This window comes from Bubalus kerabau, chromosome 19, assembly GCF_029407905.1.
Source record: "Bubalus kerabau isolate K-KA32 ecotype Philippines breed swamp buffalo chromosome 19, PCC_UOA_SB_1v2, whole genome shotgun sequence".
Classification (NCBI taxonomy): Eukaryota; Metazoa; Chordata; class Mammalia; order Artiodactyla; family Bovidae; genus Bubalus; species Bubalus kerabau.
In genome coordinates this window covers 13826783-13840333 of record NC_073642.1, presented here as the reverse complement: position 1 = coordinate 13840333, position 13551 = coordinate 13826783, and the positions used below count along the sequence as shown (strand labels likewise).

The 13551-nt window shown below is 38.5% G+C and overlaps 1 long non-coding RNA gene across 1 annotated transcript in view; it reads left to right on the top strand.

Annotated features, from left to right (window-relative positions):
* LOC129634411 (uncharacterized) overlaps positions 1–13226 on the top strand; it is a 33320-nt gene extending 20094 nt beyond the window's left edge. Inside the window, exon 3 of the long non-coding RNA XR_008705615.1 lies at positions 12911–13226. This is a non-coding gene — a long non-coding RNA (uncharacterized LOC129634411). The remainder of the gene's footprint in view (positions 1–12910) is intronic.
* Positions 13227–13551: the final 325 nt, after the last annotated feature.

The window sequence follows — 13551 nt, the reverse complement described above, 5'->3', positions numbered from 1 at the left end:
ATATATAATAGAACTGAAAATAATTCAGTGATGTGGTCATAAGAGTTCCTGGTTAGAACATGGACACAGTACATCCACCTTTCAGGGGACTATATTACAAGCTGGTTTCCATTCTATTTCCGGTTTATTAAACATGTGAGAGTCACGTAAAACACAAGAGGCCAGCCACAGGCAATAGCACATCTCATATTTCATACAACCCAGTCCTCCTGCCTGACATGTTCCTTTCTGCTTCCTCAGATCCCGAAGTGTATGAGCTCTGTGTGAGCTTAGTCACTCAGTCAGGTTTGACTCTTTGGAAACCCATGGATTGTAGTCCACCAGGCTCCTCTGTTCATGGGATTTTCCAGGCAAGAAGACTGGAGTGGGTTGCCCTTTCCTCTACCAGGGAATATTTCTGACCCAGGGATTAAACCCATGTCTCCAGCATCTCCTACATTGGCAGGCAGATTCTTTACCACTAAGCCACCTGGGAATCCCCATATGAACCCTACCTCTGCATTTTAGGTTAGATATTGACACCCTGTCTTGCTCCTCTCTTTGACTCAGTGATCCATTCAGAATCCCCTTCTTTTTCTTTTTTAAACTGGTGGAAAACAGCTTTAAAATATTGTGTTGGTTTCTGTTGTATAACAACATGAATCAGTCATAATTATATATATATATATTCATCATTATATATATCATATTATAATAGGTATATAATAGGTATATAATATGATATATATAATGATGAATATATATACACACACCCCTTCCCTCCTGAGTCTCCCTATCCCCACCCCACCACTCTAGATCATCACACAATGCCATCACGTGTATTATTTAACAAGTTCCCACTAACCATTTATTTTACATATGATAGTGAATCCTCTTCTGAATTACTGACCTTAGTTTTCTACCTCATGGTCTACCTTATAAAGACTCTTGAAGAATTACCCATGGGTTTTAGGTAAAACTTGACCTTAGTCCTGACTCTACGGAACATCTGACAGAATGGCTGATCATCACCCTTCACTGACTCTGCCAGTCAAGGCAGGGACGTTCAGAAAATGGTAGAGACTCAGGACTATTGAAATATTGTAGTTTGTGGCAAACATGTAGAACCAATGTTTAAATGCACTAATGCACCAGTACATGGCTCCTTATATAATGATCCTTTAATCCCATGGATGGAGGAGCCTGGTAGGCTGCAGTTCATGGGGTCGCTAAGAGTTGGACAAGACTGAGCAACTTCACTTTCACTTTCATGCACTGGAGAAGGAAATGGCAACCCACTCCAACGTTCTTGCCTGGAGAATCCCAGGGACAGAGGAGCCTGATGGGCTGTCGTCTATGGGGTTGCACAGAGTCAGACACGACTGAAGCAACTTAGCAGCAGCAGCAGCAAGACTGTTTATGTTCTATTCATGAAAAGGGATTCCTTTTCATCCATGGTTGATGAAACAACCATCAAACCTCATTTATAATTCAAGTTATTAAGGTTTTCCATTGTAACTAGCCAGTTTCACTTAGACTTGTAAATTTAATAGAATCCATCTGCCACACCTAGTCAATCCTGCCATATTTGTCTTCCAGAAGAAATAATAACCAATTTGCCTGCTTTAGCTGCAAGAATTTAAAGCCAATTTGTCACAGTACCCAAAAGTTAGTAAGTACTATAAAGTCAGTTAAACTGAAAAGATTAAATAAAGTTGATTCTTGTTTATGAGGCACTCTAAAACTCTTTCATGAATACACTTTGTTTTTTTTCCTTGAAGCATAGACATTTTAATAGAGAAGTAGATGATCTGTTCTTAATTCTCCAAATTGTCTTTCCCATTACACTTGGTGAGTTGTACCCTCAAGGCACAAAAATTCATTTTAATTTTAGTATAGTCTGTGTGAGAGAGACAGTGCCCAGAGTAAGTATATGGGGATAGGAATGAGGGCTGGACATGGGGCTCATTCTCCCAAATTAGGGCCAAAGCAAGAAGTGTTAGTTATTGATTTATTATTGAGTGCCTTGGAGAGATCTGAGAAAAGAAACTTAAGTGGCTCTTTAATTATAGAAAACATTTTCCTTTTATGATTGTCTAAGAGAAAAAAGGTACTTCAGTTCAGTCGCTCAGTCGTGTCCGACTCTTTGTGACCCAGTGGACTGCAGAACGCCAGGTTTCCCTCTCCATCACCAACTCCCGGAGTTTACTCAAACTCATGTCCATTGAGTCGGTGATGCCATCCAACCATTTCATCCACTGTCGTCCCCTTCTCCTCCCGCCTTTAATCTTTCCCAGCATCAGTCTTTTCCAATGAGTCAGTTATTCACATCAGGTGCCCAAAGTATTGAAGTTTCAGATTCAACAACGGTCCTTCCAATGAATATTCAGGACTGATTTCCTTTAGGATGGACTGGTTGGATCTCCTTGCAGTCCATGGGACTCTCAAGAGTCTCCTCCAACACCGTGGTTCAAAAGCATCAATTCTTCGGTGCTCAGCTTTCTTTATAGTCCAACTCTCATATCCATACATGACCACTGGAAAAACCATAGCCTTGACTAGCTGGACCTTTGTTGACAAAGTAATGTCTCTGCTTTTGAATATGCTATCTAGGTTGGTCATAACTTTCCTTCCAAGGATCAAGCATTTTTTAATTTCAAAGGGTACTTTAAAAGTAATAAATTGGTTGGCCAAAAACAGGTGAGATAGGAAAAGATAATATCTAATTCTTATGGAATATACACGACGAGTTGGAAAATATTTTAGATACTTGTATATGTACATATACTCATGTAATCATATAGTAACATGTGATGTAAGTAGAAATATTATTCCCATTTTACAGGTCTGGGATATATTCATGAAAATATGAAACTAATCTTGATAACAACACTTATTGAGCATTTAGTAACTAGCAGGCACCATAATAATTGCTACATATGAATTAACTCTAGGTCTCAGGGAATATTTATTAGGTAGGTACTATGCCTACCTATTTTATCAACCAGAAAATCTAGACTCAGTGATTTTAAGTAAATTGTCCAATGGTCAGCAAGCAGTAGCTCTTATAACACTGTAGATGTCTTACACTTTATCATTTTTCTATACTGTTGAAAGAGAAAGAGACTTTAGAGAATTCAAATGTAGGTCAAACTTAAAGGTGACAAAAATAACCTATATATAGTGTGTGAGTTATAGAACACAAAAAGTGGTCTCTTAAAAAATGCATGCGTGTGTGTGTGTGTGTGTGTATATATTTACTGTCATTAAAACACTTTTTTCATATTGAACTGCTATTAGCAATTTATTTCTATGAGTTTTGTCCTCTTTTTTATTGGAAATACATTTACATTAAACTTTCAGTGGTTCAAACTTGGAATAAGATGTTTGCCAATTGAGAATGAGACCCTGGGATGATTAAACATAGGGCCAGGGGCCCTGGGAAATACGTATGGCAAGGCCCAGGAGATAAACACAAATAAGAAAGCATGGACAATCTCTGGGTCCTCAGTAGTTTTGAGAAAATGAAGTTTCTAGTACAAAGCACAAGCCTCCTCTCCTATCTTTAGCCTGGCTGCTAAGCAGTTGGGTCCCATCTAATTACTTAGCTTATCTTCTTCTCTCCAGGCCATGTGGATTCAATTTTCCTCATATGAGTTTGCTGAGAGCAAAAGCAGAGATCCCAAAGGACTATTTCTTAAACAAAAGGAGATTTATTACTTTTCACTGAAAGGGTATTTGTTATCGTTGGAATTGTGTGTGTGTCAGCTGAATGGACGAGGGTCCTGGCTGTGGACTAGAAGACTATAGAACAGCTCCAAGCAGCTCTTTAACCTCTCACAGTTTTTCGGTTGTCATAAATGTAGCATTTGACCTTCAGAGTTCCAGCTGGAAAGGGAAGCAAGAGGTCAGGGCTCTGATGGCATGGTGACATATATACCTATAGGCCCTGACCTTGGCAGCCCCAGTCAGTCCCCTCTCTGTCCCACAGCTCTGAGAGGTTAACTGTTTTCATTGGTAAGTGCCATGATGTGGGCTTTTGTTCTTCCAGTCCCTGGGAAAGGGGGGGAGGGTGCGAAAGCCAATTCTTGGCTGGATCTCAGGTAGCAGGGAAAGTCTGGGATTAGATGTTCCTGCTATGAACTAAACCGTGTCCTCCCAAAATTCATACACTGAATCCCTCCCCTCCGTGTGACAGTTGTGGAGACAGGGCTTTCAGAAGGTCATGAAAGTTAAATGAGGTCATGAAGATGAGGTTCTAATATGGTTGTATTTTTTGGTTTTATTTAAAAAAAAGAGACAGAGAGAGAACAGAGAGATCTCTGAGTGTGCACAAACCAAGAAAAGGCCATGCAAGAAGACAGAAGTTAACTGTGTACAAGCCAGACCAGGGACCTTACCAGAACAAAGCACGCTGGCAACTTGATAAAATGTGAAACCACGAAATGAAGACGTTCACTCAGGGAACTGTAGATAGAGAAGAAAGAAAGCCCAAAGGTTGCAACCCTGGATATTTTACAGATCCAAGACAAGTAACACAAGCTGAGAAAGGAAGAAATGCATGAGGAGGAGCAGACAGTGAGGTAGAAGGATCAGCAGCAGAGACGGGTAGACTGAAGAAAGAACTGCGAGAGACAGAATGGTAGATTCTGTCAAATGTGCTGATGCGCCAGGTGGGATAAGGATTAGGAATGTGCCAACGTGTGCAACTGACAAGAGCCTTTTCAGGGGAGGTTAGGAGGCAAGGAGCTGATTGGAAAGGGTTTAAGAGATAGTGGGAGGATGAAAGTATAAATAGCAAGTAAAAATAAATGTTAGGCATCATTATACAGGGGAAGAAAGGAATGGCACAGTCATTGAAGGGAGAAATGGGGTCAAGAGTTTTTGCTTTGACTTTGTTTTTTAAATAGGGAAAGTAAATTTCTTTGTTAGTGGTAGAGAAATGTGAAAGAAATATCCTTATTTCTATGATAAGTTGGCTTTTGCTAAGAGCACAGAACCCATGCTAATTGGAAGACAAGCAGAGTCTGAGGGCTGAGGGCACAGGTGGGTGTGTATGGTGGAGACATGTGCAGAGAGGTTACCTTTTTATTATTTTTTTTCTCAGACAAATAGGAGTCAAGGTCAATACTTGAGAGTAGAGAGTAGGCAGAGGTGTTGTGGCTTGAGGAGAGAGGATAAGGTGTGGCGTATTTGAGGAGAGAAGGTCTGACATAGGCACATGTGCACAGGGGAATGGATGATTTCAGGCACTATTAATGGATCTGCTTGAGGATGTTGGTCAGGAATTTGATGTCACCAGTGCTTTATTGGTGCTTACTTTGTCAGTTTTACCTGTAGGATGATAGCAGTATAAGATGACTCAATAGTTAAACAATTTTACTAAATACCATGTACAAGAGAGTATAATAACATTCTTGATAAGAAGGTGCAACACGGTTGTCACCACATGGGAGTGGACACTCTAGGAATTTGCAAGACTACATTGGGGTTCAAGTAAAGCATTGAATTTCTAGATATTTTCATTTTATCAAATTCTTTAAACATTTCTAATGTTATTTTTTAATATCCATGTTATATTATACAATCATACATGCTTATAATTTTAAAACAAATAAGGAACCAGCAGATTTGAACAACACTGTTGACCAAATGGAGAAGGCAATGGCACCCCACTCCAGTACTCTTGCCTGGAAAATCCCAGGGACGGAGGAGCCTGGTGGGCTGCAGAACATGGGGTCGTGAAGAGTTGGACACGACCGAGCAACTTCACTTTCACTTTTCACTCTCATGCATTGGAGAAGGAAATGGCAACCCACTCCAGTGTTCTTGCCTGGAGAATCCCAGGGACAGAGGAGCCTGGTGGGCTGCCGTCTCTGGGGTCGCACAGAGTCAGACACGACTGAAGCGACTTAGCAACAGCAGCAGCATTGACCAAATAAACCTAACAGACATATATAGAACATTTTATTCAAAATCACAGGACACACATTCTTCTCAAGCACATAGAACATTGTCCAGGATAGATCACAAGCTAGGTCACAAAAGAGGTCTTAAAAAATTTAAGAAGATTAAAATCATCCCAAGTATCTTCTCCAACCTAAGAGAGTGAAACTAGAAATCTATTACAAAAGAAAAATGAGAAAATTCAAAAATATATGGAAATTTCAAAACACACTCTTGAATAATCATTGAATCAATGAAGAAATCAAAAGGGAAATTAGGAAATATCTTGAAACAAATGAAAATAAAACCACAACATGTCACCAAAAAATTATGTGATGCAGCAAAAATAGTACTAGTAGGGAAATTTGGGGTGATAAATGCCTATATTAAAAAAAGAAGAAAGATCTAAGATAAACAATATAACTTTATACCTCAAGGAACAAGAAAAAATAGAATAAAATAAGTATAAAAGTAGCATAAAGAAGAGAATAATGAAAGTAAGGACTGCAAGGAGATCCAACCAGTCCATTCTAAAGGAGATCAGCCCTGGGATTTCTTTGGAAGGAATGATGCTAGAGCTGAAACTCCAGTACTTTGGCCACCTCATGCGAAGAGTTGACTCATTGGAAAAGACTCTGATGCTGGGAGGGAGGAGAAGGGGACGACAGAGGATGAGATGGCTGGATGGCATCACTGACTCGATGGACATGAGTCTGAGTGAACTCTGGGAGTTGGTGATGGACAGGGAGGCCTGGCGTGCTTTGATTCATGGGGTCGCAAAGAGTCGGACACGACTGAACGACTGATTTGATCTGAAGAACAAAATAAATGGTTCTATAGAAAATAGAAAAAAAAATTCAAAACTAAGAGTTGGTTATTTGAAAAGATAAACAAAATTGGCAAAACCTTGCCAGGACTTACTGAGAAAACTCAAATAAAACCAGAAATTGAAGAGGAAACATTAAAGCTTTCACCAGAGAAATACAAAAGATCCTACAGTTCTATTGTAAACAATTACACTTCAATAAACTGGTCAATCTATAAGAAATAGATAAATTCCTAGAAGCATGCAGTCTACCAAGACTGAAGAAGAAATGGAAATCCTGAACATACCAATAATGAGATTGAATCTGTAGTCAAAAACCTCCCAACACAGCACAACCCAACCAGATGCCTTCACAGTTGAACTCTACCAAACCTTTAAAGAAGAATTAATACAAATGCTTCTTAAACTCTTCCAAATTAGAAGAAGGGAGAATACTTCTGAGCTCATTTTATGAGTGCAACATCACCCTAGTATCAAAGTCAGACAAAGACACTACAAGAAAAGAAAATTGTGGACTAATATGCCCGGTGAACACAAACACAATCCTTAAGAAAATATTAGCAAACCAAATTCAATAGCACATTAAAGGATCATACATCATGATCAACTAGGATTTATCCCTGGGACGGAAGGATATTTGAGCGTTGTTGTTGTTAGTTGCTAGGTCATGTGCAATTCTTTGTGATCCCATGGACTACATCACACCAGGCTTCCCTGTCCTTCACTAGTTGGAGCATAACACAAGTCAATTAACGTGGTATACCACATTACCAGAATGAAGAATAAAAATCATACGATTATCTCAATAGATACAAATAAATCATTGTAAAAAATTCAATGTCTTTTCATGATAAAAACTCTCAACAAACTGGGTATAGAAGGAACTTATCTCAAAACAATAAAGGCAATATATGAAACATCCACAGCTAATTTCATGCTGAATGGAGAAACACTTTCAGCTTTTCCTCTAAGTTCTGGAACAAGGCAAGGATGCTCACTTTTGCCACGTCTATTCAACATTGTTCTGGAAGTCTTAGCCAGAGCAATTAGGCATGTAAAAGAAAAATAAAAGGAATCCAAATTGGAAAGGAAGAAGGAAAACTGTTTGTAGATGACATGCTTTTAAACGTTAAAAAAAAAAAAACCTCTAAAAACACCACACATACAAATGTACACACACACACACAGACACACACAGAGTTAGAACTAAAAAACTCGGTAATATTACATAATACAAAATCAACACACAAAAATTAGTGGTATTCCTTTAGGGATACAATAAAGTAAAAGGAATACAATAAAGTATCCCTAAAGGAAATCATGAAAATAATTCTGGTCAAATTAATGTAAAGAGAATAAAGTACTTAGGAATATATATAACAAAGGAGGTGAAAAACTTGTAAAAACTATAAAACACCGATAAAAGAAAATTTTAAAGTTACAAGTAAATATGGCATACACAGACAATGGAATATTCTGCCCTGAAAAAGAAGGAAAGGAGATCCTGCAGTTTTCAACAACAGGAGTGAACCTGGGGGACATTTCACTAATTGGAATAAATCAACACCAAAGGACAAATATATACTATATGATACCACATGTATGAATTACCTGAAATAGTGAAACTCACAGAAGCCGAGAATAGAATGGTGTGTGTCAGGAGATGATGGGAAAAGGAAATGGGAAATAGTCTGACCCAAACATATAAAGTTTGTTTTACAAAACTAGTATGTCCTGCAGATCTACTGCACAGAATAAAGTCTATGGTAAACAACACTGTGTTATATACTTAAAATTTTGCTAAAATGGTAGATTTTGTGTCGTGTTCTTATCACATATTAAATTAATAATAAAAATAATAAAGAGGTTGGGAAAAGCTTTTAGAAGGAATGGATGTGTTTATGATATAGATTTTAGTGATGGTTTCACAGGTACACATTTGCCTCCAAACTCAACAAGTTGTTTGTATTAAATACATCCCTAAGAATACTACAGATGTTTTCAGTTGCCATTAGTAATCAATTATTTTAAAGATAATTTAACATCCTGGATTTAACAGAGGAAATACAAAGTAAAAGAATAATGAAATATAGGGCTCCTGATGCAAGTATCACATCTAAGAATACAGCTGTTATTTCTCTGGTCTAACATAAAAAATTAATATGTGATGAAATTTTTTTCCTTGCTAACAATTTCCTCCTCTAAAAGAGTTTTACCCCATTTCCTAGTTCTCTTTCCATATACCCTTGTAATTTTCCACTTACAAATATGTGATTGTTTAAAAATTTCTATGTCCTTTAAGAAATACATTTAATTATATGAAGTTTTATATTAGTATATCTGTTCATATACTGGAGAATTAGTTCATCTATCAATCTTCTATTAGATCATCTATACAAAAGGAAGAAAATGCATTTCTGGGAATATATTGGATTTTCCAAGCAGATTTTTGTGTTCTTATCATGACCCAGTTTATCTTATTTTCATTGGTCTAAAAGGCCATGAATGTCTCTTAATTTACGATGCTGAATTTCCTTTTGTTTTCCCCGGGGTCTCATTTTTCCCAAACAATCCCTTCAGCTGCACACCATTGAGCAAGAGAGACACTCTTTGATGATGAGAAGATTCACAAAGAGGCTGGCTGCCTGCCTCGTTTGAGGAAATCACACTGGACCATCCTGCTCTGCTGAAACAGATGTCCTCCACTAATCCACTTAGACAACTGTGGTCCAGAGAGCTCCTATAGGAAAATGATCTAGCGCCTGGCCCCAGATAAGGAAAAAAGACTTGACTCACAAAGTAAACCCTCTGCACATGGATTTTTAAGACCCACACAACTAAAACATTTTTAAAATCACGATTTTCCCAGATATTTTAATTGGGTAATTGCTTTCTTCTCTTGATCTCAGGCATACTTATTGCAAACCAAAAGATCCAATTTAAGATTTTCCCCAAGGTTTATATTTTCTATGCTTGTTGCTTTTTAGTCACGAAGTATGGCCAACCCTTTTGAGGCCTCGTGGACTGTAGCCCACAAGGTTCTTCTATCCATGGGATTTTCTACGCATGTTAGAGGTGGATAAATGAAAATGGCGATCTGTAGAGGCTCTTTAGATGCAAAAGCATTAAAAATAATAATAATAATGTCTTCCCCTTTCCCCAGTCAAGCAAGAAGAGCAAACTGTTTTTAAAACTATTAAAGGGTTATTTTTAAGAGATGATATAAATGTGTCTCTTGTAAAAACAAATGCATGATAAAGACAGGTAAAATGTTTTGTTGTTGTTGTTCAGCCACTAAATTGTGTTCAATTCTTTGTGACCACATAGACTGCAGCCCGTCAGGTTCCCCTGTCCTTTGTCCCCTCCCCTAGTTTGGACTAGTTTGGACCTTGGCTCCCATAGTTTGCTCAAATTCATGTCCATTGAGTTGGTGATACTATCTTACTATCTCATCCACTGCCATCCCCTTCTCCCTTTGCCTTCAATCTTTCCCAGTATCAGGGTCTTTTCTCTGGTTGAAACGAAATCTCAAACAGCAAAGACACATATAGGGAATTGGGAATTCTGAAATAAATGTACAAATTGATGCTAAATTGGTCTACTAGTAGGCTAGTAGTAAGTTGCATTCCATTAGACATAATTGGTTTTCAAGAATTATTTTGCAATATCGTCAGTTTTCTACAACTTAGAGAATTGTAAAATAGTTCAAAGACAATGAAAAGCTGAGATAACTTGGATGGGTGAGCATGACAGAACTCTTTTTTTGTTTGTTTGTTTTGACTCATTTTGAAGTTTTACAATTTTTTCCTTACTAACCAACCTTAATTTATTAGAAAAAATATATGCATGTATATATGTACATACAGAGATATGTATATATTTATATGTAAGATTTCTATGGAAATTCCTTCTGAAAGGTTTTCTACAACTTGTTCAGTCACCAAGTTGTGTCTGACTCTTTTGTGACCCCATGGACTGTAGCCCACCAGGCTCCTATGTCCATGGGATTTCCCAGGCAAGAATACTGGAGAGGAGTGCCATTTCCTTATCCAGGGGATCTTCCTGACCCAGGGTTTGAACCCACATCTCCTGCACTGGCAGACAGATTCTAACCACTGAGCCACCACTCTTTCATAAAAAGCAGTACCTATTATGGCAGAGTTTCAGTTATGGAGTGATGAAATTTGCTGGCATGTGAGATTTCAAAAGCATATACACATATTAATTCCTATGCAAAATAGTAGAAAGTTCCTAAGTAATGCAAGATCATTCTGTTAAAAATATGCATTTTTAATTATCTCAGTTATGAAAAAAGTAGTAATTTAGGTTGTGCTTATCTGGCAGAGGGGAAAGCCAGTCTAAGACCCTCTGAACCCACTCATACTGGAAAAAGACTAAGTTAAGAGGAAAGATGCAAAGGTGAAATAATATATGCTGAGCACCAAACTTCAGCTAAGTGCTTCACAGATCACATAAATTTGAATCTAAAAAAATGCACAAAGAAAGTATTATTTTCTTCATTTCATAGACTGAGAAACAGTAAGTAATTTAACCAAAGGAGAATTGGGATTCAGATGCAACAGTTCTGATTCCAAAGCCCCATGTTCCTGTTTGCTCCCAAAGAAGGGATAGAAAGGTATATTGACTTGGGGTCAAATAAAAGCTTCCCACAGGTTGGGATAAAATAATTAAATCATAAAATATTAGAGCAAAATACACTTCCCTTAATGGTTATATTCCTGAGAAGCAAAATAAAGACAATAAAGGCAGAGGGGCTATGGGAGAGTGTAGATGGAGACCAAAGTTTCCTATATTATGCTCCCTCCCTCCCTCTCAACTGTTTCCTAGGAGCCTCTAAGGAACTTCAGAAAACAGTTTCAAATCCTGAGCTCATTCAATCTCAGCAAAGACATCTCTTCATTCGAACTATATTTTCTGATTCCAAATCAGTGCTCTTCCAAATAATTCATATTGTCTTTACTGAAAATAAAGAGTTGCACATGAACCAGTATTTAAATGTCTGATCCAATGCTGTAAGCAGAGAGCTCTCAGATCTGACTTAGGGGAGACCTGCTCTCTTGTGGTTCTCTGAGCCCAACCATGTAGAGTCAAGAAAGCATTTCCCAGATTCTTTTGTGGACAATCTCCATGTCAGAGAGCACATTAGGACAGCTCTTAGGCCGCACAAAGAAAGCCAGCTTGAAGCTATTGTTCACTTTGTCACTTAGGGACAAAAGTAAGAGAAAGAAGATAGGATAAGTGAAGAGGAAGCTTAATTCAGGAACACAAAGGTGAGCGGCAAGCTAGAGTATCTCTGTTTGCCTCCTACATCAAGTCTACTGAGGCTGGGGAGTTTTCAGCTACTCATGTACTTCAGGAATCTACAACAGCCTTCCAAATACCTCCAGACATATTAGCAGTTGCAAGAGCACCAGTCAGGTTAGGCTAGGTTATGCTTCAGAAACATGTAATTCTAAAAATCCAATGGATCACACAGCAAAACTGAATTTCTGTAGATATCCAGTACAGATCATCAGGGAGGCTTTGTTTATCATGATCCCTCAGGGACCCAAGCTGATGTGCTCAACATTGCAACATAGACATCTGCCATCTCCACAGCAATGAGAGGGAAATGTGACCCTTAAAACTTTGTTCATGTGTGTTGCACATCATGTTAGTCCTTTTTTAGTCAAGGCAAAACACACGGCTGTACCAAGCTTTGCTGAAGACAGAGAAGTACTATCCCACCATGTACCCAGAATGAAAGCCAGAATAACCCAATGACCCCAGCGCCAAGACCCAAAGCACAGTAGAACTTTGAATTTGCATGGTATGCATATCTTTCTAAGTGCATTACACTTCATGCATCCTTAATTGTCTTTTGTGGGCTTCCCAGGTAGCACAGTGGTAAAGAACCCACTGCCAATGAAGGAGACTTGAATTCAATCTCTGGGTCGGGAAGATCCCCTGGAGGAGGAAGTGACAACTTACTCCAAGGAAAATCCTGTAGACAGAGGAGCCTGAAGGGCTACAGTCCATGGGTCAAAAAGAGTTGGACAAGACTTATGACTAAGCAACAACTTACTGCTTTGTTTATAATGCACAAAAAATATTTGTGCATTTATTATCTATAGTCCCTAATGTTACTGTTTTTCTCAGGATTTCTCATTTACTACAGACTTCTTAACCTATGGCGCCAGTCCCATCTAACTCCCCAGTTAGTCCTGAAGAAGGCTGGTCGTCTCTCCCTGGAATCACTCTGCAGACACTGCCAGAATGAAGGACACTGCCCAGGCTAGAAGCTTCCAACTGTTCTTCCCATCCACAAATTTGGACTCATCTGACTATTGGCACTGAATGCATCCAGCCTGACTTTGCACAACCTTTAGTACATTGATATTTGAATGCTTCCTTCAATGCAAAAGGGAGGTCCCCACAGATCCCCAAATGTCCTAACATCCTCCATTTCATCACTCTGAATGACTCATATCCATGAACTTAGTTATAACACTTCACAGCTTTCTCCTAATTCTCAGATCTGGTAAATCATGACAGATTTATATATAAATAGCAAATACAGTTTAATTTCCCTTTGAGTTGATGCTGAACTGTTAGTGTGGGGCAAATGTCTATCTGACTAATGTCCTCAGCATCTTCTCCTCTTTTCCTTTCCCCAGTGTTTCATTCTGTTCTCCTCCAGAGCACGAGAGTCACAACAAATGGATGGAAGAACCATGAACACGAGACAGGTTTGTGATCCCCCCTGCATGCGACTACTCCATTTAAATTATATGACTGCT